This window comes from Bison bison, unplaced genomic scaffold (assembly GCF_000754665.1).
Source record: "Bison bison bison isolate TAMUID 2011002044 unplaced genomic scaffold, Bison_UMD1.0 scf7180017864170, whole genome shotgun sequence".
NCBI lineage: Eukaryota > Metazoa > Chordata > Mammalia > Artiodactyla > Bovidae > Bison > Bison bison.
Window position 1 is genome coordinate 2,621,055 of NW_011494742.1, and position 25,536 is coordinate 2,646,590.

General features: G+C 39.6%; 1 long non-coding RNA gene and 1 pseudogene across 2 annotated transcripts in view; both read right to left on the reverse strand.

Moving 5' to 3' along the window:
• The window catches only part of LOC104990103, a 410,489-nt gene that overhangs the window by 204,815 nt on the left and 180,138 nt on the right, over window positions 1–25,536 (reverse strand). The gene's annotated exons all lie outside the window — the stretch shown is intronic.
• On the reverse strand, window positions 5,125–7,820 carry LOC104990101 (annotated as a pseudogene). The gene has a single exon (XR_825461.1). The product of XR_825461.1 is annotated as a glutamine synthetase pseudogene (transcript).

Here is a 25,536-nt window from a genome sequence, read left to right on the forward strand (position 1 = left end):
GAGGATGAGATGGCTGGATGGCATCACTGACTCGATGGATGTGAGTCTGGGTGAACTCCGGGAGTTGGTGATAGACAGGGAGGCCTGGCGTGCTGCTATTCATGGGGTCACAAAGAGTCGGACATGACTGAGCGACTGAACTGAACCAACTGACCTCAGTTTCTCTCATTCCAATCTATCAAGACAATTGTTTTAAATATTTTGTCTAGTTTTTAATTTGTTTTTGATGGGAGGTCAGGTCCAATCCTTGTTACTTCAACATTTCTAGAAGTAGGAGACCTATATTGTACCTTTTTCTTTGAAGTTATATGATTAGATTCTTAAATTTCTAGTAGGGTCAAATATTATACTGAAGGTACAAAAGACTGGAGGAGAAGTGAGGAGTCCTTGAATTTAAAGCACAACTTCCAATATATATACTTAATTCCATGGCTTTGAGAAAATGTAATACTCTCTCTACAACTCTGTCTTCTCATCTGTAAATTAAGACAGTTATCCTTAATTTCTTCCGATTATCTTCCTAGTGTGACTATTCCAAATCTATTGTGAAAACCACTTACCAATTATTTGTGGGTAGGTTGATCTTCCTACTGTTTACCTGAAAGCTGATTTTCAACATCACTCTAGAGCAAAACAAAAGACTATAATCTCAAACTGCTGTGCTGCTGCAAGTCCTGCTCACACTAAGAAGGATTACAGACAAGCATCTCAGAGATAATCGAGCTGTCAATCTCTTTTATGAACCATGACAAGTATCCAAAGAATTGTGGATTTCAAAGTAAACATCCAGCATTTTAGGACAGGGTAAGCAAGGCTCAGTTCCAAATTTTTTTCATTATTTTCTCCATCCCTCTTAGACTTAAAACACCCATGAAATGTATCCACATCTTAGGCACCTGTTGATTGACTTTGTTGTGATGGAACTAACAACTGAATAACAGGGTAGTTAGGCTGGAAATAAAATCTAAGTGATTGATAATCTTTTTTGGTTTCAGAATCCTGCTAATCAGATAATTGCTGATTAAAGGACTCATTCTATCCTTTTGAAGTCGAAGCAAAGTTATTAAAGTTTCTATTGATCCTCAGTATGAAATGGAATGTCTCCTGCCATATCAATAAACCAGGATATAACAGCCATCAGTGATTTTGGGCCTCTAAATGTGATTTTCTGAGCCTGGAGAGCTCCCAAGAGAGAGAACAATACCTGTGATCCCGCAGCTATCAGCTGCCACCACTCTCAATGATAAAGGAGGAATTAAGGATGTGAATAATCAAGAAGCAGGATGCTGGCCCCAGATATGAGATACATATGAAAGAAATTATTTCAGTGAGTCCAGAAGCTTGCATCTTCCCATGCATGGAAGAGTGCTAAATTCCTTAATTTGAGGTATCTGGTTTTCCTTAATTAACAGCAACCTTTTAATATTCAGATTACCTGTCCTTTCCTGCAAACATCTATATCCTGACTCCTTCCTCAGCCTCCTTGGAGCAGTTTCTCAGGGCTACTTGAGATGCGGCCTCCGGGGCTTGAAGTCCTAAGAATTCTCACTGAATAAATATATCTCTCAACTTTCAGGTTGTGACTATTTTTTCAGTCGACACCAGAGAAGGGCCTGAGAGGAAATCTCTGATGTAGATGGTTCTCCTGAGATGGAATTTTCTGGGCAAACTAAGAATTCTTAGAGTCTTCTGACCTTCTGTGTGCCTCAGGTGATCCATGTCTGAACATTTGTCAGCTGTTATTCTATTACCCTAACTGAGGAAATTTGTCAAGGTAATATTTTAAATAAACTATTAGTGGAAGCATTGTTTCTAGTAAACACAGTAGAGCATAATGGAATTCTTCTCACCTCTGTTAGTTTATGATGTTAGATTAACGGACATAAAAATGGAAGGGAATTTAGAGCTAACTTGTCCTATTCTATCACTTTACCAAAAAAAGTGAGTTGTTGGGTAGTATTATAATTCCTAAGGGAGGAAATCATGTTCATACATTTAAATAAAAGATTAAAAACAAAAATGTTTTCTCAGCTAAAGGAGAAATTGAATTAACCAGCCTCTTTTTTCTTTGCAGGTTACTCCAGCTATATATACTCTAACTGAATGTAGAATTACTAAACAAATCTCAGGACTTTTGTGGGGTTTTTTGCTTATTTTTTGTTTGTTTGTTTTGCTTGCAAATGTATTGTAGGTTGAGATGAAAGAATGGTAGCTCACTGATGGACATATGGATGGGTGATGAGAACTTCCTGAACTTGGATGTAGAGTGTGTCATTAGGGAATTACATGCCTCATCTTCAACCCCTTTTCCTATGGCACCAGAGGTCAGGCATGATGTGTTTTACATATTTTGTAATCTTGCCCTGCTCTGGAAAACTAAAGATTATATTTGTTTCAGTTCTAAGGAAGTTGGGTTAGTCTGGCCACTTTTACATATATTGAATTCCAGAGAAAAATCTTTCAGCAGAAATGCTTTTAGGAGAGAAGGCATTACCTCTTCTATATAAGTAAAATTACAGTTTTAGAGTGATTTGAGATATAAAAACTAAGGTCAAGGGGCATTCTCTATATGCATCATAAGCATTAGAATTAGTTTGCATATTTGTTGTTGTTCAGTCACTCAGTCATGTCCAACTCTTTGCAACCCCATGGACTGTATGTAGCATGCCAGGCTTCCCTGTCCTTCACCATCTCCCAAAACTATATGTAGCATGCCAGGCTTCCCTGTCCTTCACTATCTCCCAGAGTTTGTGCAAACTCATGCCCATTGAGTCAGTGATGCCATCCAACCATCTCATCCTCTCTCATCCCTTTCTCCTCCTGCCTTCAATCTTTCCCAGCATCAGGGTCTTTTCCAATGAGTCGGCTCTTCACATCAGGTGGTCAAAGTGTTGGAGTTCAACTTCAGCATCAGTTCTTCCAATGAATATTCAGGGTTTATTTTCTTAAGGATTGACTGGTTTGATATCCTTGCTGTCCAAGGGACTCTCAAGAGTCTTCTCCAGCACCATAATTTGAAGGCATCAATTCTTCAGCGCTCATCCTTTTTTATTGTCCAGTTCTCACATCCATACATGACTACTGGAAAAACCATAGCCTTGACCATACGGACCTTTGAAAGCAAAGTGATGTCTCTGCTTTTTAATACTCTGTCTAGATTTGTCATTGCTTTTGTTCCAAGTAGCAAGCATCTTTTAATTTCATGGCTGTAGTCATCATCCACAGTGACATATAGTTTGCATTTACCTGTTTGGACATATTAATACATCTGTTCTTCTTGCTCTAGAAAACTTTTTATATTTTTATTATCTAATTTGGCCAAGAAATTTGGTGATGTGTCTTGGATCAGAAACTCTTAAATGAATGAATGGGAATTTAAATGCAAGTCTGACAGATCACCAAACCACAATGAGATGCTGATACTCTAATAATCTAAGATGGGAAAAGAAGTAAACATAGTTTTGTTGAAAAGTCTCAGTGAAGCAACACTGTCAGCACCTTAATTTCAAATATACTCCAAGGTTTTACTCTCATATTTGTATATACACTTCATAATTCATAAGTTGTGAAATTCAGAAAATGAGAGCATCCCAGGAAGCATATCTCCAGAGTCAAGATTTGGCATTTGGAATTTCTGACTGAACTACAGGATGTTTCAAATGTCCCTGCCAGATCCCTTTTGAAAATACAGGCTTTAGAGCATAAATTATTTCAGCAAGTATCTGTATTAAGTTACCCTGTACACTTTGTCACTCCCAATTGCTTTGATTTTAATGAATGCAAGGAAGATATTCTATGCATTTGGTGGCATATACTTAATTCAGTTCTAACGAAGCCTTTACTTGGCACCTTTTTGAGAGTAAATAATTCAAATCCAGTATTCGGCTTTAGTGTCTCTCAGACAACACTGTGGTGGTTCCTTGCTCTCTGTGAAAAGTTTGTTAAAATGTTTATCTGTGAAGAATTTCTGTTGCTATCTTGGAACCACTGGCATCCTTAATTACTGCTTTGCTTACTCATTTCCTCTGCTTAAATATTTATGTTCCTCTTACCCATTGATTTTGAAAGAGGGTTATGGCAATTGATTGACAGCACCAGCACATAGCTTATGGGAGAATTTGGCCTCTCTACGATACTTACTAATGACAGAACTGTACTAGTGTGACTAATGCATATAGAGTAGGAGAGCGCTGGGATTCCCTTTTTGCATGCAACCTTATGCAGTATTGATGTCAGAGGCAGGGAGAAGTACCTTCTTCACCACAAGGACTTGAGGATATTCATCATTCTTAGTATTCAGTTGAACATATTATAACAAACCGTTAATTTCAAGATAGGATATCTGTATGGAACTCACAGAAGCATTAATTTATTGGAGTCATGTCCAGCACTGGAATTGTTAACAGTCTGGGTTGATAGACTTTGGATAGTAGTAGTATGGAATTCTTGATTACAGGGCTTTATTTTCCATGTGGAGCCAAGTGATCATTTCCTCCATTGAAAACCAAATTGCTTTGCACCTATTTCCCATTCATTTCCTATCCTTTTCCATAGGTTTGGGAAATACAAAGAACAATTATTCTTGCTCATTCACATATGAATGTGGTATCTGTAATATGTGAAAAGTAAAATTTTCTATTTATCAAGAGTTCATTTCATATTGGGACAAGAACAACTTTTAAAAAACTGATGTGAGACACCACGGCCCTACACTAAATTGAAGAATCAATATTCATAGAGTATTTTTTCTACCTTTCAATCACATTCATGTGGTAAACACTTCACAAATATTTGTTGAATAGGTGAATTAAAGAACACATAAATTTATATATAAATTTGAATTCTCTAAGATAACTAGGAGATAAATTTACGTAGGCAAAGTAAGTGTTGCTTTCTTTACATACGGGTGAAGTAAAAAGCACAGGTGAGAATGTTCACATGAGGCCACAGAGGAAGATGATAACAGAGCTGGTGTCAGCTCCATAATAGCACAATAGCACATTGTGAGCATGGAAGTGACTAATCTGTTCAGTTGAAAAGCCATTTTTCAGTAAGCATAGGGGTACAGCCTATGTGTTCTTAGGGAAACTTTCTACCTTTATTTTTTTATTTTTATTTTTTTTGGTAAGGACAAAGGTGGGGTTTGTTTTTATTATAAAAGAAAAAAAAATAGTAACTCCTCAGGAATCTTAACAAAGGAAGGGAATATTTCACACTCAGAGAACAGACACCAAGATACAAAAATTACAACTGTTTGGACTCCAGACTTGTCCCATTTCCTCCAGAGCAGAGATGGGGAGGAGACAGCTGAAGCAAACAAGCAATTCTGTAAAACAAAGACTTAGAAACCCTAACAAATATGATTAAAATCTAAAATTCTGTTTTGCTTTAAAAAAAAATCTTTTTTTTAATATTATCAAAAGGCCTGCTTTAGTGACATGCTAGTCCCACCAGAAAATAACCCCAATACCCACTTGTCAGTAACATGCTCAAGCTGACCAGCCAACTCATATTTCCAAACCCCTGTACAAGTACATGTGTGTCTTTTAAACCTGGGGCTCAGGTGATGGCTATTGCTATCATGGGCTTCCACCTGTTAACCAACCAACGTCAGCCTCCCAGAAGGGCAAGCAGGGCGGAGAGAAGCCCTGAAGTGGTTGTGAGGGAATATCAGCCCGAAACAGCCAACTCTTCCAGCACAGCCTCTCCCATCCCCACGCCCACTCAAAAGGAGATCCTTATTTCTAACCAGACTACTTAGTCTCAAATTTGGGTTCCCCGTAACCAGAATGGCTTTTTCTCCCTAAAGAGAAAACACACATTTATCTGCACACTCATATATATAATTTTTTTGTTTTTACATTTAAATATAAAAATACTACTCTGCTTTGTGTTATAATGGAGGACCACACAATGAGAACTTTTTCTTTTAAGGTAGGGCCATCCATCCATTTATGCGGAGCCTGTTAGGGCATTGAGCCCCAGGCAAGGGAAGCACCACACCAGGAGATCTAGGGCATTTTCCTACCTGACTTCCCACCCTTCCTTCCCCCTTAATTTTCACTTTTGATAGAAAGTTGGTTACAACCTTGTAAGTAATGGAACTTCCCACCAAGAAGGGAAATCCTAACCTAACCATAGAATCCAGCACCCCTGTCCCCGACTCAGTAACCACTCAGAGTCCTCCCCATCCCTTCACAATGACTGGGCTCTCTGTCCGGAGAGCTATGCCTATTGGACAAACACACCTGATTAAATGGAAGCAGTGGTTATGTTCCCCTGCCCCCCTCCCAACTAATGCACTAGAAAGCTTCAGTGATAGGAAAAAGAAAAGGACAGGAGTAGGTAGGTGGTTGTGAAGTGATTAAGAACTTGACCCCTTTAGTCCTGACCAAACAAAGCAAGAGATATTAACTGGGTGTGAGGAATTAAAAAAAAAAAAAAAGACCTTGATATTCCACCCTTTGAGTTATAGCTATTATAACATTGAGAGGGGTGAGAGTGGGAGTAAGATGTAGAATTAAGAGGGGTTTCGAGGGCTGCAAGGCTAGTCCACTTAGTTCTTGTACTGGAAGGGCTCATCGCCCATTTCGTTCAGAAGACATGTGTGGATGAGGGCTTCGGTCACGGCGAAGGGGTCACAGTTGGCAGATGGGCGAAGGTCTTCGAAGTAGCCCTTCTTCTCCTGGCCAACAGTCCGGGGGATGCAGATGCTAGCACCATGGTTGGCCACGCCGGCAGAGAAGTCGTTGATGTTGGAGGTTTCGTGGAATCCAGTTAGGCACCGGGCGTTGTCCAGGCCCCCCTTGGGATTGTAGGCTCGGATGTGGTACTGGTGCCGCTTGTTTAGCTTCTCAATGGCCTCCTCAATGTACTTCAGACCATTCTCTCACATGGCCTTGGTGCTAAAGTTGGTGTGGCAGCCAGCACCATTCCAGTTTCCAGGATTGGGCTTAGGATCAAAGGTGGCGATCACTCCGAAGTCTTCACACACACGATGCAAGATGAAACGGGCCACCCAGAGATGATTGCCCATGTCGATTCCTTCACAGGGTCCTATCTGGAATTCCCACTGTGCAGGCATGACCTCGGCATTCGTGCCCCCAATCTTGATGCCGGCGTACAAGCAGGCCCGGTAGTGAGCCTCCACAATATCCCTGCCATAGACCTTGTCCACTCCCACACCACAGTAGTAGGGACCCTGGGGCCCAGGAAAGCCATTGGAAGGCCAACCAAAGGGGTGCCCATCAGTGCCCATGAAGGTATATTCCTGCTCCATTCCAAACCAGGGGCGCTGGTTGCTCATCATGTCCATTATCCGTTTACAGGTGTGCCTTAAATTGGTCTCTGCAGGCTTTCGGTTGTACTTGAAGACTTCACAGAACACCAGCTTGTTGGGGTCCTTGTGGAAAGGGTCCCGAAACATGGCAGTGGGGACAAGATACATGTCACTGTTGGAGCCTTCAGACTGAAAAGTACTAGAGCCATCAAAATTCCACTCGGGCAACTCTTCTATACACTTGGGTTCAGAATCCAAGGTTCGGGTCTTGCAGCGCAGTCCTTCTCCAGTACTGTCGACCCAGATGTACATAGCTTGGACTTTATCGCCCTAAGGTAGGGCCATGTACACCTGCTTGATGCCTTTGTTCAAGTGGGAGCTCACCGAGGTGGCCATGGTAGAAGGTGTTCTGGGCACCGAGCAAAGCGGCAGGGCGAGCAGGCAGCGAGAGCGAGGTGAGGAGAAGAGAGGCGAGGAGGACGGAGAGGTGCTGCTTAGACAGCCTGCTCTTCTCCCATTCTCGGCTCTGCCACTAAAAACAGTATTGAAAAGGACAGAAAGCCGGCAGGAGGGAGATAAACCCCAGATGAGCAGGAAGAGTAAGGTACAAGAACAAGTGGAAGAACAGGTCCCAGAGAAGAAAGTTAGTATGAGACTGGAGAGTGGCCAAAAGGTAGATAGTGACCACATAGGACTGGAAAAGGAAGAGCTCTTGATCTGCTCCCATCCCAACCCAGCAGTTGGGAATTCTCTCCTAGAGTTCCTCTCTAGTTCCCAAACTCTCGAGTTCCTCTGGAGAAGCTCTACCAACAGCCTCTATTCCATTGATCACTGGTCTTTAGATAGAGCCACCTCTGGTTTCTTTTCTTCATTATGCCAAAGGATAGAGATTCCAGTATGCTCTGTAAAGCAAAAAGTGAAAATGCCACTATTTGTACTTTAATTTTTTTCCCCTTGGGTAACTAAAAAATTATTTTAGCTTGGAATTTGGGTAGATTTATTCTGTACTATAGACAATTGACTGAATCTTTCTACTTATCTCATGACTACCTGGTATCATTTTCATTCCTTTTAGATTACTGTTATTTTCCAGATAAACAAAGATTTTGAGAATAGGACTACTTATTTTCCAAGACACCCACCATCTCTACTCTGTACCTGCAAATCTAAACCACCAATATACACACACTTTTAAATTCTTTCTGCCTTCCTGCCTGCAACTAAATATACCCACATGAGAGCTCATGTATCTGGTCTATAACAGGAATAGATTTATGAAACATAGTTTCTGATCATCAGCCTCCTTGTATCATAATCTCAGTCCCCATTTCCATGACATCCATGTTAGAGATATGTAAATCCTTCTACTATTTCCTGGGACATCTCTCTCTTAGTGTGTTTTGTGGTTATGGTCATACTGGAATAAAAAAGTATCTTCAAAATCCCTTATATAACTAAGACTGACAATTTGAAAACACAGTGTCAAGTGTCCAAAGTATTACCTGGAAATAGAATGCAGGTTCTATTTCCAAGTTCATAGAGCAAGATTCTAAAACAAAACAAAATAAAATCCTGTCTGCCAATGACTGAGCTTTATCCATAAGTAGAATTAATGCATAAGGTCAAGTTCCGAGCATAATTTTAAAGTAGATAAAATTTGGTCCTTCCAACTTAATCTAGCAAAGTGGGAAAGGGCATTTGCCTTTACATTCATATCATAGACTGCTAATTTCAGAGGCTGTGCCAAATACTGGTTGCTGTTGTGCTGTGCCTAGTTGATCAGTTGTACCCAACTCTTTCGGAGCCCGTGGACTGTAGCCCACCAGGCTCCTCTGTCCATGGGAATTCTCCAAGCAAAAATATTGGAGTGGGTTGCCATGCCCTCCTCCAGGGGATCTTCTCAACCCAGGGACTGAACCCAGTCTCCTGCACTGCAGGCAGATTTTTACCATCTCAGCAGAACATAGTCAAACATGACTGGGAAGGCAGACCCAGGTCTCTAAGGTAAGAAGAATGTCCACTTGTAGAAGAGTTGACTGAAGAGTAATGTTGGAGTCAAATTTTAATGGTACTATGGCTAACTTGGTCTGTGGATGATAACTTGCTTTTCTCTGCTGCTGGTGTTCTAGGAAGGCCAGCTTAATATTTTCTGAACAACTTTTTGCAGATTTCTGTCATGTGGTTTTCACAAGCATGATACAATTTCAAGAGGTGTTCCCTTAAAGTTTGATCTCCCAGATTTGAATTCAGTTTTGACACATTCTACCTGTGTCACATTGGGAAAAATGCTTCACTTCAAGTCTCATTTTTTAACCTGAGGACAATAATAGTTTCCATGGTAGATGGTAGTGCATGTTAACAATACATCAAAATTTTAAAGGATAGTAGTTGTTGTTGTTCAGCCGCTCAGTCATGTCCAACTCTTTTTGACCCTATGGACTGCAGCACACCAGGCTTCCCTGTCCTTCACCATCTCCTGGAACCTGCTCAAACTCATGTCCATTGAGTCACTGATGCCATCCAACCATCTCGTCCTCTGTTGTCCCTTTCTCCTCCTGCCTTCAGTCTTTCCCAGATCAGGATCTTTTCTAATAAGTTGCCTCTTTGCATCAGGTAGCCAAAGTAGTGAAGTTTCAATTTAAGCATCAGTCCTTTCAATGGATATTCAGGGTTGATTTCCTTTAGGGTTGACTGGTTTGATCTCCTTGCAGTCCAAGGGACACAGTTGAAAAGCATCAATTCTTTGACTCAGCCTTCTTTATGGTCCAACTCTCACATCCATACATGATTACTAGTCTAGCTTTGACTAGATGGACTTTTCTTGGCAAAGTAATGTCTCTGCTTTTTAACATGCTGTCTAGGTTGGTCATAGCTTTTCTTCCAAGGAGCAAGCATCTTTTAATTTCATGGCTGCAGTCACCATCTGCAGTGATTTTCGAGCCCAAGAAAATAAAGTCTGTCATTGTTTCCTCATCTATTTGCCATGAAGTGATGGGACCAAATGTCATTATCTTGGTTTTTTGAATGTTGTTTTAACCCAGATTTTTCACTCTCCTCTTTGACCTTCATCAAGACGTTCTTTAGTTCCTCTTCACTTTCTGCCATAAGTATGGTGTTATCTGCATATCTGTTCAGTTCAGTTGCTCAGTCATGTACAACTCTTTGCGACCCCATGGACTGCACCATGCCAGGCCTCCCTGTCCATCAACCAACTCTCGGAGCTCACTCAAACTCATGTCCATCAAGTTGGTGATGCCATCCAACCATCTCATCCTCTGTCATACCCTTCTCCTCCTGCCTTCAATCTTTCCCAGCATCAGAGTCTTTTCAAATGAGTCAGCTCTTCACATCAGGTGGCCAAAGTATTGGAGTTTCAGCTTCAACATCAGTCCTTCCAATTAACACTCAGGACTGATTTCCTTTAGGATGGACTGGTTGGATCTCCTTGCAGTCCAAGGGGCTCTCCAGAGTCTTCTCCAACACCACAGTTCAAAAGCATCAATTCTTTGGTGCTCAGCTTTCTTTATAGTCCAACTCTCACATCCATACACGACTACTAGAAAAGCCATAGCTTTTACTAGACAGAATAGACAGATAACTCTTGAATATCTCTTCCTAAAGAACTAGTCTCTGATTCCCATAGCATGTTTTGCAGTTTTTAAGTTCTCCTTTCTCCTTCCCATAGTTGGATGCTTAGAGTCCAGTCTTTACTGCTAAAAATTATTTGCCTTTAGCAGACACAGAACATAGACCAATTCTTTTTAATTTATTATAGCAAGACAATTTAAGTTGTTTAATAGCCTTGTGAGTTGAGGACATGGGTTTCACTACATGGGATCCAAACATTTATTGACCTGCTTATATCTGCTTTTAAATTTTATTTTTAAAATTATTTCTTAGTGTTTAGGCATGATCACAATAGTTTAAAATGAGCTTTCCAATTAACAAAGGTTATAACACCACTAATATATTACTTATTAATAAACTAATATTATTTATTAGTTTATAAATATGTTATTTTTAAACTATAAATGAAATCTGGTTATATGTACCTTAGTTTTTGTTGTTATACTAACACTTTTTATTACTATCAGCTTCCATATATTGAACACTTACTATGCACTAGTCACTGTGCTACTTAATTCAATAATCCTCACAACTACCTTAAGTTAGATTTTGTTCTAAGAAATTTGGGAGTGGAAGAAGATGGCAGAGAATTAAGATGGGGGGATCACCAGCCTCTCCACAAATACATAAAAAAACTCATCAAGATATGGAACAACTCTTACAAAGCAACCTCCAGATCACAGCAGAATACCCAGGCCTCCAGAAGGCAGGCTAAGCTCCCTGGAATGAGGTAAGAGAGAGGATGAAGACAGAAAAAGGGAAAAGATAGGGAATTTCTGGATGGGAGCTTGTGCCCCAAGGGAGGTAGGGAGTCCTGAAGCAGGAAGAGTTCCATGCACGGGGAAGCTCCCTCACAGGCAGACCCAAGGGAGAGCTGAGGAATCCTGGAAAACTGGGCAAAGCCAGGACTTAGAGGACAGAAAACAGAGAAATCTGCACTTCTCAGCCCATAAGCAGCTCATAACTGTGGCCCCAACCAGAGGGCAGGCTCGGGGAACTGAGAGAAGCCCACAGAAGCCTTGCAGTGCAAAGGGCAGGCCAGGGGTGCTGTGATAGACAGAGAGAGGGGCAGCATAGAGACCTCTCCAGCACACACAACCCTCAGAGGAATAGTGGGCAGGCCAAGAGAGCAGAAAGAAGAACACACAAGCCCCACAATATAGAGGGTGGGCTGGTGAGCTGAAACAAGTGCACACAAGCCCTATGATTCAGAGGACAGGTCCAGGGAGCCAAGGCAAGTGAATATAAGCCCTGAGAAGCAGAGGGTGAGCTCAGGGGGGCTGAGGAAAGCCCACACAAGTCTTTGCGACACTTTTCTCGATCAGGGAGCTGAGAAAAGACCCATAAAACCCCTACCTGGAAAGCTTCAGCCTGCAGTGCAGGGCGAGGCTGGGGAACAAAAACACTAGCAAAGATACCAGGGACAAGTAGGGAGGGGGCTGGTGCCAGTGAAGATATGCTGAGACAGCCACTTCGACGCAGCTGTGGAAGTAGATGTGTCTAACACTGCCAAAGTCAGAAGGACTGCCCAAAGACATACTGAACCATAGACACCCCAAAACATACTACTGGACACTGCACTACCCTTCAGAGAGAAGAGATCCAGCTCCAACAATCAGAACACAGGCACATACCCTCCAACCAGAAAAACATCACAAGACACTAACCCAACCCCATGCATGGGGACAGACTCCACAACCAAGAATAAGTATGACCTTGAGACCTTTTTTCTTTCTTATAAATCTCTGTTTATTCCCCCTACATATTTCTACCTTCACATTAACATTTGCAGTGCTGTGGAGTTTTCTTCTTTGCTTCTTTAGTTTAAAAAAAAAAAAATTCATTTTAAGATTTTCATTTTCTTTTTCACCCCCTTTTTTTGGTGATTTTTCTGATTTTGTTTTTGTATATTTGACTGCTTTTCTTAGAGTAGCTATTCCTGAGTATATATAAATTGTTTTCACATATGTCTATTTATCTTTGCTTTTCTATTTTTTATTTTCTCTCTCATTTTTACCCATTTTTCCACCCCTTCCTTTTCTCTCCCCTCTCCTCTTTTTTTTCTGTGTTTTCTTCTACCTTTTTTCCTTCACTCTTTTTTTCACCAACTTATTTGCTATATTCCCCAGTTAGCACTCTGCTTAGGCTCAGTTTTCTGCACTGAGCATTACCTAGCTCTGCTTTTAAGTGGTTGATATCAATCTTGGTTTCCCTTGTTCACCAAGTCAATCTTCTGGAGTCTTTAGAATACTTTGGTTATAACTGTGTGTGTGGAAGTGTGTGTATATGTACCATTATTTCTGTAATTACCTGTGTGATCTCCTCTCACTAGAACACTAGCACAAGTCATCCCTAACAAGAAGTCAACACAAACCCATCAACCAACCTTTACCCCAAGGGTAAAAACTAAAAGGAAGAAGGAATACAACCCTAAATCATGAGAAAAGGAGACCTCAAGTGGAGCAAGTTAGGGGGAGAAAAATGAGAAAGCAGAGAAATACAGCACAAATTAAAGAAAAAGGTAGAAACTCAGACCAAATAAACAAAGAGGAAATAAGCAATCTACCTGAAAGAGAATTCAGAATAATGACAGTAAAGATACTCTGAAGACTTGAAAATAGAATGGAGAAAATGCAAGAAACAATTAAGACAGTTAATACAATCACCAAGGACATAGAAGAAATAAAGAATACGCAAACAGAGATGAATAACACAAGTACTGAAATTAAAAATACTCTAGAAGGAACCAAAAGCAGAATAACTGAGGCAGAAGAACAGAGAAGTGAGCTGTAAGATAGAATGGTGCAAATAACTGCTGAAGAGCCAAATAAAGGAAAAAGAATGAAAAGAATGAGGATAGCATCAGATACCTTTGAGACAATACTAAAAGCACCAACTTTCAAGTTATAGGAATCCCAGAGGAAGAAGAAAAAAAGAAGGCACTGAGAAAATTTTTGAATAAATTATAGTTGAAAACTTCCCCAACATGGGAAAGAAAATAGTCAATCAAGTCTAAGAAGGATAAACCCAAGGAGAAACACATCAACACATATTAATCAAGCCAACAGAGATTAACCACAAAGAAATATTAAAAGCAGCGAGGCAAAACAATAAGTAACATACAAGGGGAAACCCATACAATTAACAGTGGGTCTTTCAGCAGAAAGTCTGCAGGCCAGAAGGGAATGGCAAGATATATTTAAAGTACTGAAATAAAAAAATCTACAACCAAGATTACTATACCTGGCAAAGATTTCCTTCAAAATTAATGGAGTAATCAAAAGCTTTATAGACAAGCAAAACTTAAGAGAATTTAGCACCACCAGACCAGCCTTACACCAAATGCTAAAGGGATTTACATAGCCAGTGAACACGAGAGAAAGGAAAGACCTACAAAAACAAACCCAAAAGAATTAAGAAAATGCCAAAAGTAACATATATATCAATAATTACCTTAAATGTAAACATTAAATGCACCAACGAAAAGATACAGACTAACTAAATGGATACAAAAGCAAGACATATATATATCCTGCCCACAAAGAGACCCATTTCACATCTAGAGACACATACAGAAAGTAAAAGGAGGGAAAAACATATTCCACGTGAACGGAAAACAAAAGAAAGCAGAATTGCAATTCTTATATTCAGACAAAATAGACTTTAAAATAAAGAATATTATAAGAGACAAAGAAGGACACTACCAAATGATCAAGGGATCAATGCAAGAAGACATAACAATTGTAAATATGTATGCACCCAACATTAAAAGCAACTCAATACATGAGGCAATCACTAACAGGCATAAGAGGGGAAATCGACAGTAACACAATAATAGTAGGGAACTTTAACACCCCCACTTACTATGCCAATGGACAGGTCATCAAAACAGAGAATCAATAAGGAAACACAAACCTTAAATGAAACATGAGACCAAATGGACCGACTTGACATCTTCGGGACTTTCCAGCAGAAGAATACAGTTTCTTCTCAAATGCACATGGAACATTCTCCAGGATAGGCCACATCTTGAGCCACAAATCATGCCTCAGTAAATTAAGAAAACTGAAATCATATCAAGTATCTTCTCTGACCATAAGACTATGAGACTCGATATCAACTACTGGAAAATAAAAACTTCAATAAACACAAACTCATTGAGATTAAATAATACATTACTAAATAATGAAGAGGTTACTAGAGAAATAAGAAAGGAAATCAAAAGATTCCTAGAAACAAATGACAATGAAAACATGACAACTCAAAACCTATAGGATTCAGCAAAAGCAGTTCTAAGAGGGAAGTTTATAGCAATACAATCCTACCTCAAGGAACAAGAAAAGCATCAAATAGACAACCTAACTCTACATCTAAAGCAGCTGCAAAAAGAAGAACAACAACAACAAAAACAAAAAAAAACCCAAAGTTAGCAGAAGGAAAGAAATTATAAAGATCATAGCAGAAATAAATGAAAAAGAAATGAAGGAAACAATACCAAAGATTAATAAAACTAAAAGCTGATTCTTTGAGAAGACAAACAAAATTTGCAAACCACTAGCCAAACTCATCCAGAGAAGGAAATGGCAACCCACTCCAGTACTCTTGCCTGGAAACTCCCATGGACAGAGGAGCCTGGTAGGCTGCAGTCCATAGGGTAGCTAAGGGTCAGACATGACTGAGCGACTTCATTTTCACTTTTCACTTTCATGCACTGGAGAAGGAAATGGAAACCCACTCCAGTGTTCTTGCCTGGAGAATCCCAGGGACAGGGGAGCCTGGTGGGCTGCCATCTATGGGGTCGCACAGAGTCGGACACAACTGAAGCGACTTAGCAGCAGCAGCAGCAGCCAAACTCATCAAGAAAAAAAGGGAGAAAAATCAAGTCAACAAAATTAGAGATGAAAAAGGAAAGGTTACAACAGATAACACAGAAACACAAAGGATCATAAGAGAATATTATGAGAAACTACATGCCAATAAAATGGAAAAGCTAGAGGAGATGGGCAGATTCTTAGAAAAGTTCAACCTCCCAAGGCTGAACCAAGAAGCAATAGAAATTATGAACAAGCTAATTACAAACACTGAAATCTAAACTGTGATCAAAAATCTCCCCAAAAACAAAAACCCAGGGCCAGAAGGCTTCACAGGGGAATACTATCATACATTTCAGTTCAGTTCAGTTCAGTCACTCAGTCCATTTAGAGAAGAGCTAATGACTATTTTTCTGAAATTCTTCCAAAACATTGCAGAGGAAGGAACACTCCCAAAGTCATCCTACAAAGCCAAATCACCCTGATACCAAAATCAGGCAAAGACAACACACTCAAAAAAGAAACTTACAGGCCAATATCATTGATGAAAATAGATGCAAAAATCCTCAACCAAATTCTAACAAACAGTATTCAACAACACCTTAAAAAGTTCATACACCATGATCAAGTCAGGTTTATACCAAGGATGCAAGGATCCGTTAATATACATAAATCAATCAATGTGATATGCCATATTAACAAATTTAAATATTAAAAACCATACAATCATCTCAATAGATGCAGAAAAAGCCTTTAACAAAATTCAGCACCATTTATGATAAAAACGCTTAAAAAATGAGCATAGAAGGAACCTACCTCAACATAGTAAAGGCCGTATATGATTAGCCTACAACAAACATTATTCTCAATGGTGACAAACTAAAAACATTCCCTCTAAGATCAGGAAGAAGAAAAGGGTGGCCACTCTCACCACTATTATTCAACATAGTTTTGGAAGTCCTAGCTATGGCTATTAGAGAACAAAAAGAAACAAAATGAATCTAGATCAGAAAAGAAGTAAAACTCTCACTGTTTGCAGACAACATGATACTATACATAGAAAACCCAAAAGAAACTATCAGAACATTACTAGAGCTAATCAGTGAGTTCAGAAAAGTCGTGAGAGTCAAGGTCAATACACAGAAATCACCTCCATTCCCATATACTAACAATAAAAAATCAGACAGAGAAATTAAGGAATCAATCCCATTCACCATTGCAACAAAAAGAATTAAACATCTAGGAATAAACTTACCTAAGGAGACAAAAAAACTGTATATAGAAAATTATAAGACACTGATGAAAGAAATCAAAGATGACATAACAGATGGAGAGATATTCCCCGTTCCTGGGTAAGCAGAATCAATATTTGAAAATGACTATACTACCAAATGCAATCCACAAATTCAACGTGATCCCTGTCAAATTATCAATGGTATTTTTCACAGAACTAGAACAGAAGTTTCACAATTCATACGGAAACACAAAAGACCCCAAGTAGCCAATGCAGGCTTGAGAAAGAAGAATGGAGCTGGAGGAAGCAATCTTCCTGACTTCAAAATATACTATAGAGCTATAATCATCAAGACAGTATGGTACTGGCACAAAAACAGAACCATAGACCAATGGAACAAAATAGAGAGCCTGGAGATAAACTCATGCACCTATGGGTAACTTATTTTTGACAAAGGAGGCAAGAATATACAATGGGGCAAAGATAGCCTCTTTGATAAGTGGTGCTGGGATAATTGGACAGTTACATGCAAAACAATGAAATTAGAATATTTCCTAATAACATACACAAAGATAAATTCAAAATGGACTAAAGACCTAAATGTATGACCAGAGTTATAAAACTCTTACAGGAAAACATAGGCAGAACACACAATGACATAAACCAAAGCAAGATCTTCTATGACCCACCTCTTAGATTAATGGAAATAAAAACAAAAATAAACAAGCAAGACCTAATTAAACTTAAAAGCTTTGCACAGCAAAGGAAACTATAAGCAAGGTGAAAAGACAACCCTCAGAATGGAAGAAAATAATACCAAAGGAAACAACTGACAAAGGATTAATTTCCAAAAGATACAAGCAGCTCACACAACTTAATATCAGAAAAACAAACAATCCAGTCAAAAACTGGGAGTAAGACCTAAACAGACATTTCTCCGAACAAGACATACAGATGGCTAACAAACACATGAAAAGATGCTCAACATCACTCACTATTAGAGAAATGCAAATCAAAACTACAATGAAATACCATCTGACACCAATCAGAATGGCCATCATCAAAAAGTCTACAAACAAAAAAAATAAATGCTGGAGAGGGTGTGGAGAAAAGGGAACCCTCTTGCATTACTGGTGGGAAAGCAAATTGATCCAGCCACTTTGGAAGACAGTATGGAGATTTCTTTAAAAACTAGGAATAAAACCACCATATGACCCAGCAATTCCACTCCTAGGCACATACCCTGAGGAAATCAAAATTGAAAAAGACACAAGTACCCCCAGTGTTCATTGCAGCACTATTTACAATAGCTAGAACATGTGAGCAACCTAGATATCCATCGACAGATGAATGGATAAAGAAGTTGTGGTACATATATACAATGGAATATTACTCAGCCATAAAAAGGAACACATTTTAGTCAGTTCTAATGAGGTGGATGAACCTAGAGCCTATTATACAGAGTGAAGTCAGAAAGAGAAATATAAATATCATATACTGAGCATATATATTGAATCTAGAAAGATGGTACTGATGAATTTATTTGCAGGGCAGCAATGGAGAAACAGACATAGAGAACAGACCTATGGGCCTGGGTGAGGGGAGAAGGGAGAGGGTGAGATGTAAGAGAGAGTAACATGGAAACTTTTACAATACCATATGTAAAATAGATAGCCAATGGGAATCTGCAGTATGACTCAGGGAACACAAACAGGGGCTTTGTGACAATCTGGAAGGTTGGGATGGGTAGGGAGATGGGAGAGAGGTTCAGGAGGGAGGGGCCATGGGTGTACCCATGGCTGATTCTTGTTGCTCTTTGACAGAAAATAATAAAATTCTGTAAAGCAATTATTCTTCAACTAAAAAATAAAGTGGCAAGAAGTGGGAAGAAAAAAAAAGAAATTGGAAGTTCAGAGAAGATATGAGGGAAATACGCCCAAGGTCACACAGATAATAAGTGACAACTCTTGGATTTGAACCATGGCCTCAATAACCATGCTCTTAACCAACATAACTATAAGATCAGAAATTGAGAATTTTTAAACCCAAAAAGAGTACTGTTTTTCACATCTCCAATTCTTAACTTCTCCTGCATTGTACATTCAATCTTGTCCAATAATTACATGTTCTGTTTGAGTTCTAGAGAGAGGATGAGTCGCATGAAGGAGAGTAGTGGAAGTAGAAGAGACAGGAAGAGAAATAGGACGTGTGACTCAAGCACAGAACAAAACTTCAGGGAAAAAAGAGACTGAAGGATAAGATATCCTCCAATTATCTTTTCTATACCACTCTCTCCTTTTTGCCTGAAACATATTCTGTGTCCTTAAGTTCTTGAAGATATTTAACCTCAGTTTTCATAAACCAACTACCCACTATGAGCTGTGAGTTTAAAAGTTTCTCTGTCCCCCAGGAGACATTTTCATTTAAGTAGAAGACATTTTGCAGACTAAAAATACATCAGGATCAAAACCAATAAATATTTTATGGTAAGTTTCTGGCACCAAGATAATTTGTGAGGAGCATATTTCTGAACTAATGGCCAGGAAACACAACTCTTTTTCTTATTATGCTCTTGGCCATAAGATTTGGAGCCAAGACCATAAGCAAAGGAAGAGATTTGAAGACAGAGGAAGAAGAAGAAGAATGAATGAATGGAAAGGAAAACTGAGGTCTGAAGAAATTTAGATTGAATGGTCTGACTTTCTTTCTTGGAACTCTAAATACCCACAGCTAAGCAAGCTGGCAAGTGTAGAAGAAACCATTGACTATAAAACTCATTTAGCTCCCTGATTTTTGTAGGAAGGTCCAGAAACCACATGAGAAGAATATTATTGTCCATCAAGGAATTGTTTTCTCCTAAAAAGTTCTTTCCTTGGGAGAAAATGAGATGGTCAGATTCCCAAAGCCAAATTTGGAGACAAGTACATATATTGGAAATAGGACAGTTTTCAAAATTCCAGCAAGGCTACACAAAAGTGAATTTATTTTCCTTGAAACATAACACAATCAACTATTTTTTTTCAATGTATACAATTATATTCCTGGCCTGGTAAATACTGTTGGATAATTAAATAAAGTGAACTAAACTGGTATTTAGACAAACAATATATTTTAATGAAAGCCTTCAAAGTGTAATTAAGCCATTGCTCAGCTTCTTTGAACAAACATGTATTAAATGAAGCCAACACGTGCTTGCCTTTGCAGAAATTGATACTAGAGCAGATACAATTATAATCAAAGGCAGAGCTCTCACTTGATTTTTTTTCATCTCAATCCCTGCATCCTAATTAAAGCCATATGAATGGACTTAAGCTATTAATTTTACATAATCTGATATATTTATACTGCTGAATAAATCTAGAGTCCTTTAACCAAATTAGAGAAATTAACTATAATGGATATATTTGTTGGCTGGGCCCTAACATATAATTTACTTAAACTAATATTAGAATGAAAATCAATGTATCTGTATCAACCACATACATTTTCCCAACATACTTGATTGTAACATAAATACATATTCCTCTAGATCATTTCATATTCATGAAACCAGTGAATTAAGTTCATTGAGCATATGTGAAAGAATAATCACCCCACTTTCCATTTACTTTTTTTATTTTTTAAACATAAACTATAAAACATACTTTTGTAAAAGAGGTCATCTAGGGAAACAGAAGAGAGTATATTACAAGGCAAAATTAACGAGGGCATGGCTATCTGTTGGGAGGAACGCTAGACTAGGGGTTAGCAGTTGTTCAGTCACCCAGTCATGTTTAACTCTTTGCGACCCCAGGGACTGTAGCAAGTCAGGCTCCCCTGTCCCTCACCATCTCCTGAAGTTTGCCCAAGTTCATGTTCATTGCATTGGTGATGCCATCCAGCCATCTCATCCTCTGACATCCTCTTCTCCTTCTGCCCTCAATCTTTCCAACATCAGGGACTTTCCAATGAGTTGTCTGTTCACACCAGATGACCAAAATACTGGAGCTCCAGCTTCAGCATCAGTCCTTCCAGTGAATATTCAGGGTTAATCTCCCTGAAGATTGACTAGTTTGATCTCCTTGCTGTCCAAGGGACTTTCAGGAGTCTTCTCCAGCGCCACAGTTCGAAGGCATGAATTCTTTGGCCTTCTGCCTTCTTTACCATCCAGCTCTTACAACGGTACGTGACCACTGGGAAGACCATAGTCATGACTATATGGTCTGTTGGCAGAGTAATGTCTCTGCTTTTCAACACACTGTCTAGGTTTGTCATCGTTTTCCTGCCAAAAAGCAATCATCTTCTGATTTCATGGCTACAGTCACCATTCACAGTGATTTTAGAGCCCAAGAAGAAGAAATCTGTCACTACTTTCACCTTTTCCCCTTCTATTTGCCATGAAGTAACAGGGCTGGATGCCATGATCTTAGTTTTGTTAACATTTAGTTTTAAGCTAGCTCTTTCACTCTCCTCCTTCACCCTCATAAAGAGGCTCTTTAGTTCCTCTTTGCTTTCTGACATTAGGGTGGTATCATCCAGATATCTGAGATTGTTGATGTTTCTCCTGCTTATTTTGATTCCAGCTTGTAACTCATCCATCCCAGCATTTCTCATGATGTGCTCAGTGTATAGATTAAACAAACAGGGTGACAGCAGAGAGCCCTGTTGTACTCCTTTCTGAATCTTGAACCAGTCAGTTGATCCATACAGGATTCTAACTATTGCTTCTTGACCTGCATACAGGTTTCTCAGGAGACAGGTAAAATGGTCTGGTATTCCCATCTCCAATTTTGCAACTAACTTCTATGTTCTAGGACAAATCATTTAACTCATCCTGGCCTCATTTTTCTCATCTGTAAAAATGAAGATAATACTTCCCTAATCATACAGAGCCGTTATAAGAATTAAAAGGAGATAAATATGTAAATGTACTTTGAAGTAGTCTTTTAATCATGGCACAAACAATAGGCAATACTGTTGTTGGTAATTACCATGTCCTCAGTTTCAACAAATGGTTGTCAGTGGCCAGATAGAAGCAGTCATACCAATTCCATTGAATGTTTCTCCGTTTTCTATGACAATCTCAGGTTAGAATGATATTCTGAATGGTCAGACAAGTGCACTGGTTCTATTCCATATATTAAGCCACATTACACTTCTCCTTGACCTCTTTGACTGGCAAGAGTAACAGCCAAGAAAGAGGTATAACTGCTACTTGCTATCCATTGGGTTGGCCAAAAAGTTCATTGGGGTTTTTCATAACATCTTACAGAAAAATGCAAATGAACTTTTTTTTTTTTTTTTTGCCAACCCAACATTATCTTTTTGCGATCCAAAAATGGGGAAGACAATGTAGCAGGATTTTTTTTTCCTAAACAAGTAAGAAAATAAAAAGCATACAGCATCTCAGCAAGTTCTGAGATAAACGTAAAAATCAAGTATAAACCAATCAGAATTAGAGTCCAGACTTTCTGATGCTCTACTCAAGTAAGTTTTCTACTGATGCTCTACTCAAGTAAGTTTTCTACTGTATTATACTGCTCACTTCAGTTGCTCAGTCAGGTCTGACTCTGTGAGACCCCATGGACTGCAGCACACCAAGCTTCCCTGTCCATCACCAACTCCCAGAGCTTGCTCAAACTCATGTCCACTGAGTCAGTGATGCCGTCCAACCACCTCATCCTCAGTTGTCCCCTTCTCCTGCCTTCAATCTTTCCCAGCATCAGGGTTTTCTCCAGTGAGTCAATTCTTCTCATCAGGTGGCCAAAGTTTTGTAACTTCAGCTTCAGTATCAGTCCTTCCAATGCATATTCAGAACTGATTTCCTTTAGGATTGACTGTTTTGATCTCCTTGTAGGCCAAGGGACTCTCGAGTCTTCTTCAACACCACAGTTCAAAAGCATCAGTTCTTCAGTGTTCAGCTTTCTTTGTGGCCAACTCTCACATCCATACATGACTACTGGAAAAACCATAATTTGACTAGATGGACCTTTGTGGGTAATGTCCCTGCTTTTTAATATGCTGTCTAGGTTGGTCATAGCTTTTCTTCCAATGAGCAAGCATCTTTTAATTTCATGGCTGCAGTCATCATCTGCAGGGATTTTGGAGCCCAAGGAAATAACGTCCGTCACTGTTTCCATTGTTTCCCCATCTATTTGCCATGAAGTGATGGGATCGGATGCCATGATCTTAGTTTTTTGAATGCTGAGTTTTAAACCAGCTTTTTCACCTTCCTCTTTCACTTTCACCAAGAGGCTCTTTAGTTCTTCTTCGCTTTCTGCCATAAGAGTGCTGTCATCTGCATATCTGAGGTTATTGATATTTATCCCAGCAATCTTGATTCCAGCTTGTGTTTCATTCAGTTTGGCATTTCACATGATGTATTCTGCATATAAGTTACATAAGCAAGGTGACAATATACAGCCTTGATGTACTCCTTTCATAATCTGGAACTAGTCCATTGTTCCATGTCTGGTTCTAACTGTTGCATCTTGACCTACATATAGATTTCTCAGGAGGCAGGTAAGGTGGTCTGGTACTCCCATCTCTTGAAGAATTTTTCACAGTTTTTTCTGATCCACACAGTCAAAGACTTTCTTGTAGTCAATGAAGCAGAAGTAGATGCTTTTCTGGAATTCCCTTGCTTTCCCTAAGATCAAACGAATGTTGACAATTTGATCTTTGGTTCCTCTGCCTTTTCTAAATCCAGCTTGTACATCTGGAAGTTCTCAGTTCACATACTGTTGAACGAAGCCTAGCTTCAAGGATTTTGAGCATTACTTCACTAACATATGAAATGAGCGCAATTGTGCTGTAGTTTGAACATTCTTTGGCACTGCCCTTCTTGGGACTGGAATGAAAACTAACCTTTTCCAGTCCTGTGGCCACTGCTGAGTTTTCCAAATTTATTGACATATTTAGGGGTCTTGTTTTTGTATCCATATTTTGTTGACATATTTTATGCCAAATAAAGCTGTCATAAGACCCCTGAGCTCTCAGCTGCCCTGGGACCATGCCCCATCTACCAGAGAATCCAGAAACTAGCTCCAGAACACCCAGAGGCCTGCATTCAGCCCTATCAGAACTTGACCCCACCAATAAGAGAGCTAGCGTCACCCCAGGGTCCCTTGAGCTCACCAATGGGCTAACATCAACCCCATGACACCTTGAGTCCTTCAACAAGCCACATTTAGGTCTAGCTCCACACATGTGTGGTGACACCAGTCCTGAGACACCCTGAAACTCACAGCCAGCCATATAATAAACCAGCTCTACCCACCAGCAGGCCACCAGCATCCCAAGAACATTGCCACATCTATCAGCAGGCCAACTCTAATGCTGGGACTTCTGATCCCACAACCAAACACCTTGGGGCCTGGACCCATCCACCAGCCAGCCAGGACTAGGACTCCATAGGTTGTGTAGCCAGCTGTGCTAACACATTCCCCTGCCCAACAGTGGCTGGTAGCCTCCACACTATGCAAAGACAGACAGACACCAAGACTGGGGACAAGACATGCCTACCAGTGTATCCACATTAGTCAGCCAACCACAAAAGAAGGCCCTACACAGCTTATATAAAGGGTATGCTTACAGTATATAACTCTGATGACCAGTGGGGAATGTGCTGTTGAGCCCCAAATGATGTATCCTACCTAAGGTCACTTCTTCAAGGTCAAGAAACATAATCAACCTACCAAATACACAGAAATAAAAACAGAGATGTGACATGAAAGAAGAGAGGAATATGTTCCAAATGAAGGGAGAAGATAAAATATAAGCAGAAGAACTAAATGCTGTGGAGATAAGTAATCTCATGTGCTAAGTCACTTCATTCGTGTCTGACTCTGTGAGACACTATGGACTATAGCCTACTGGGCTCCTCTGTCCATGGGATTCTCCAGGCAAGAATACTGGAGTGGGTTGCCATGCCTTCCTCCATAGGATCTTCTCATCCAAGGCATCAAACTCACGTCTTTTATGTCTACTTGCTTAGGCAGGTGGGTTCTTTATCACTAGGGCCACCTGGAAAGCCCAGAGGCAATCTAGCCATAAAGGATTCAAGATAATGATCATAAATATGGTCAGAGAACTTGGGAGAAGAATGGGTAATCACAGTGAGAAGGCAGAATTTTCTAACAAAGTGTAAGAAAATATAAACAACCAAACAGAGCTGAAAAATGCAGTAACATTTTTTAAAATAGAGGAGAAGTAATCAAGCTGAAGTTGAACGGTTTTATGATGACCTACAAGACCTTTTAGAACTAACACCCAAAAAAGATGTCCTTTTCATTATAGGGGACTGGAATGCAAAAGTAGGAAGTCAAGAAACACCTGGAGTAACAGGCAAATTTGGCCTTGGAATACGGAATGAAGCAGGGCAAAGACTAATAAGAGTTTTGCCAAGAATATGCACTGGTCATAGCAAACACCCTCTTCCAACAACACAAGAGAAGACTCTATACATGGACATCACCAGATGGTCAACACTGAAATCAGATTGATTATATTCTTTGCAGCCAAAGATGGAGAAGCTCTATACAGTCAACAAAAACAAGACCAGGAACTGACTGTGGCTCAGACCATGAACTCCTTATTGCCAAATT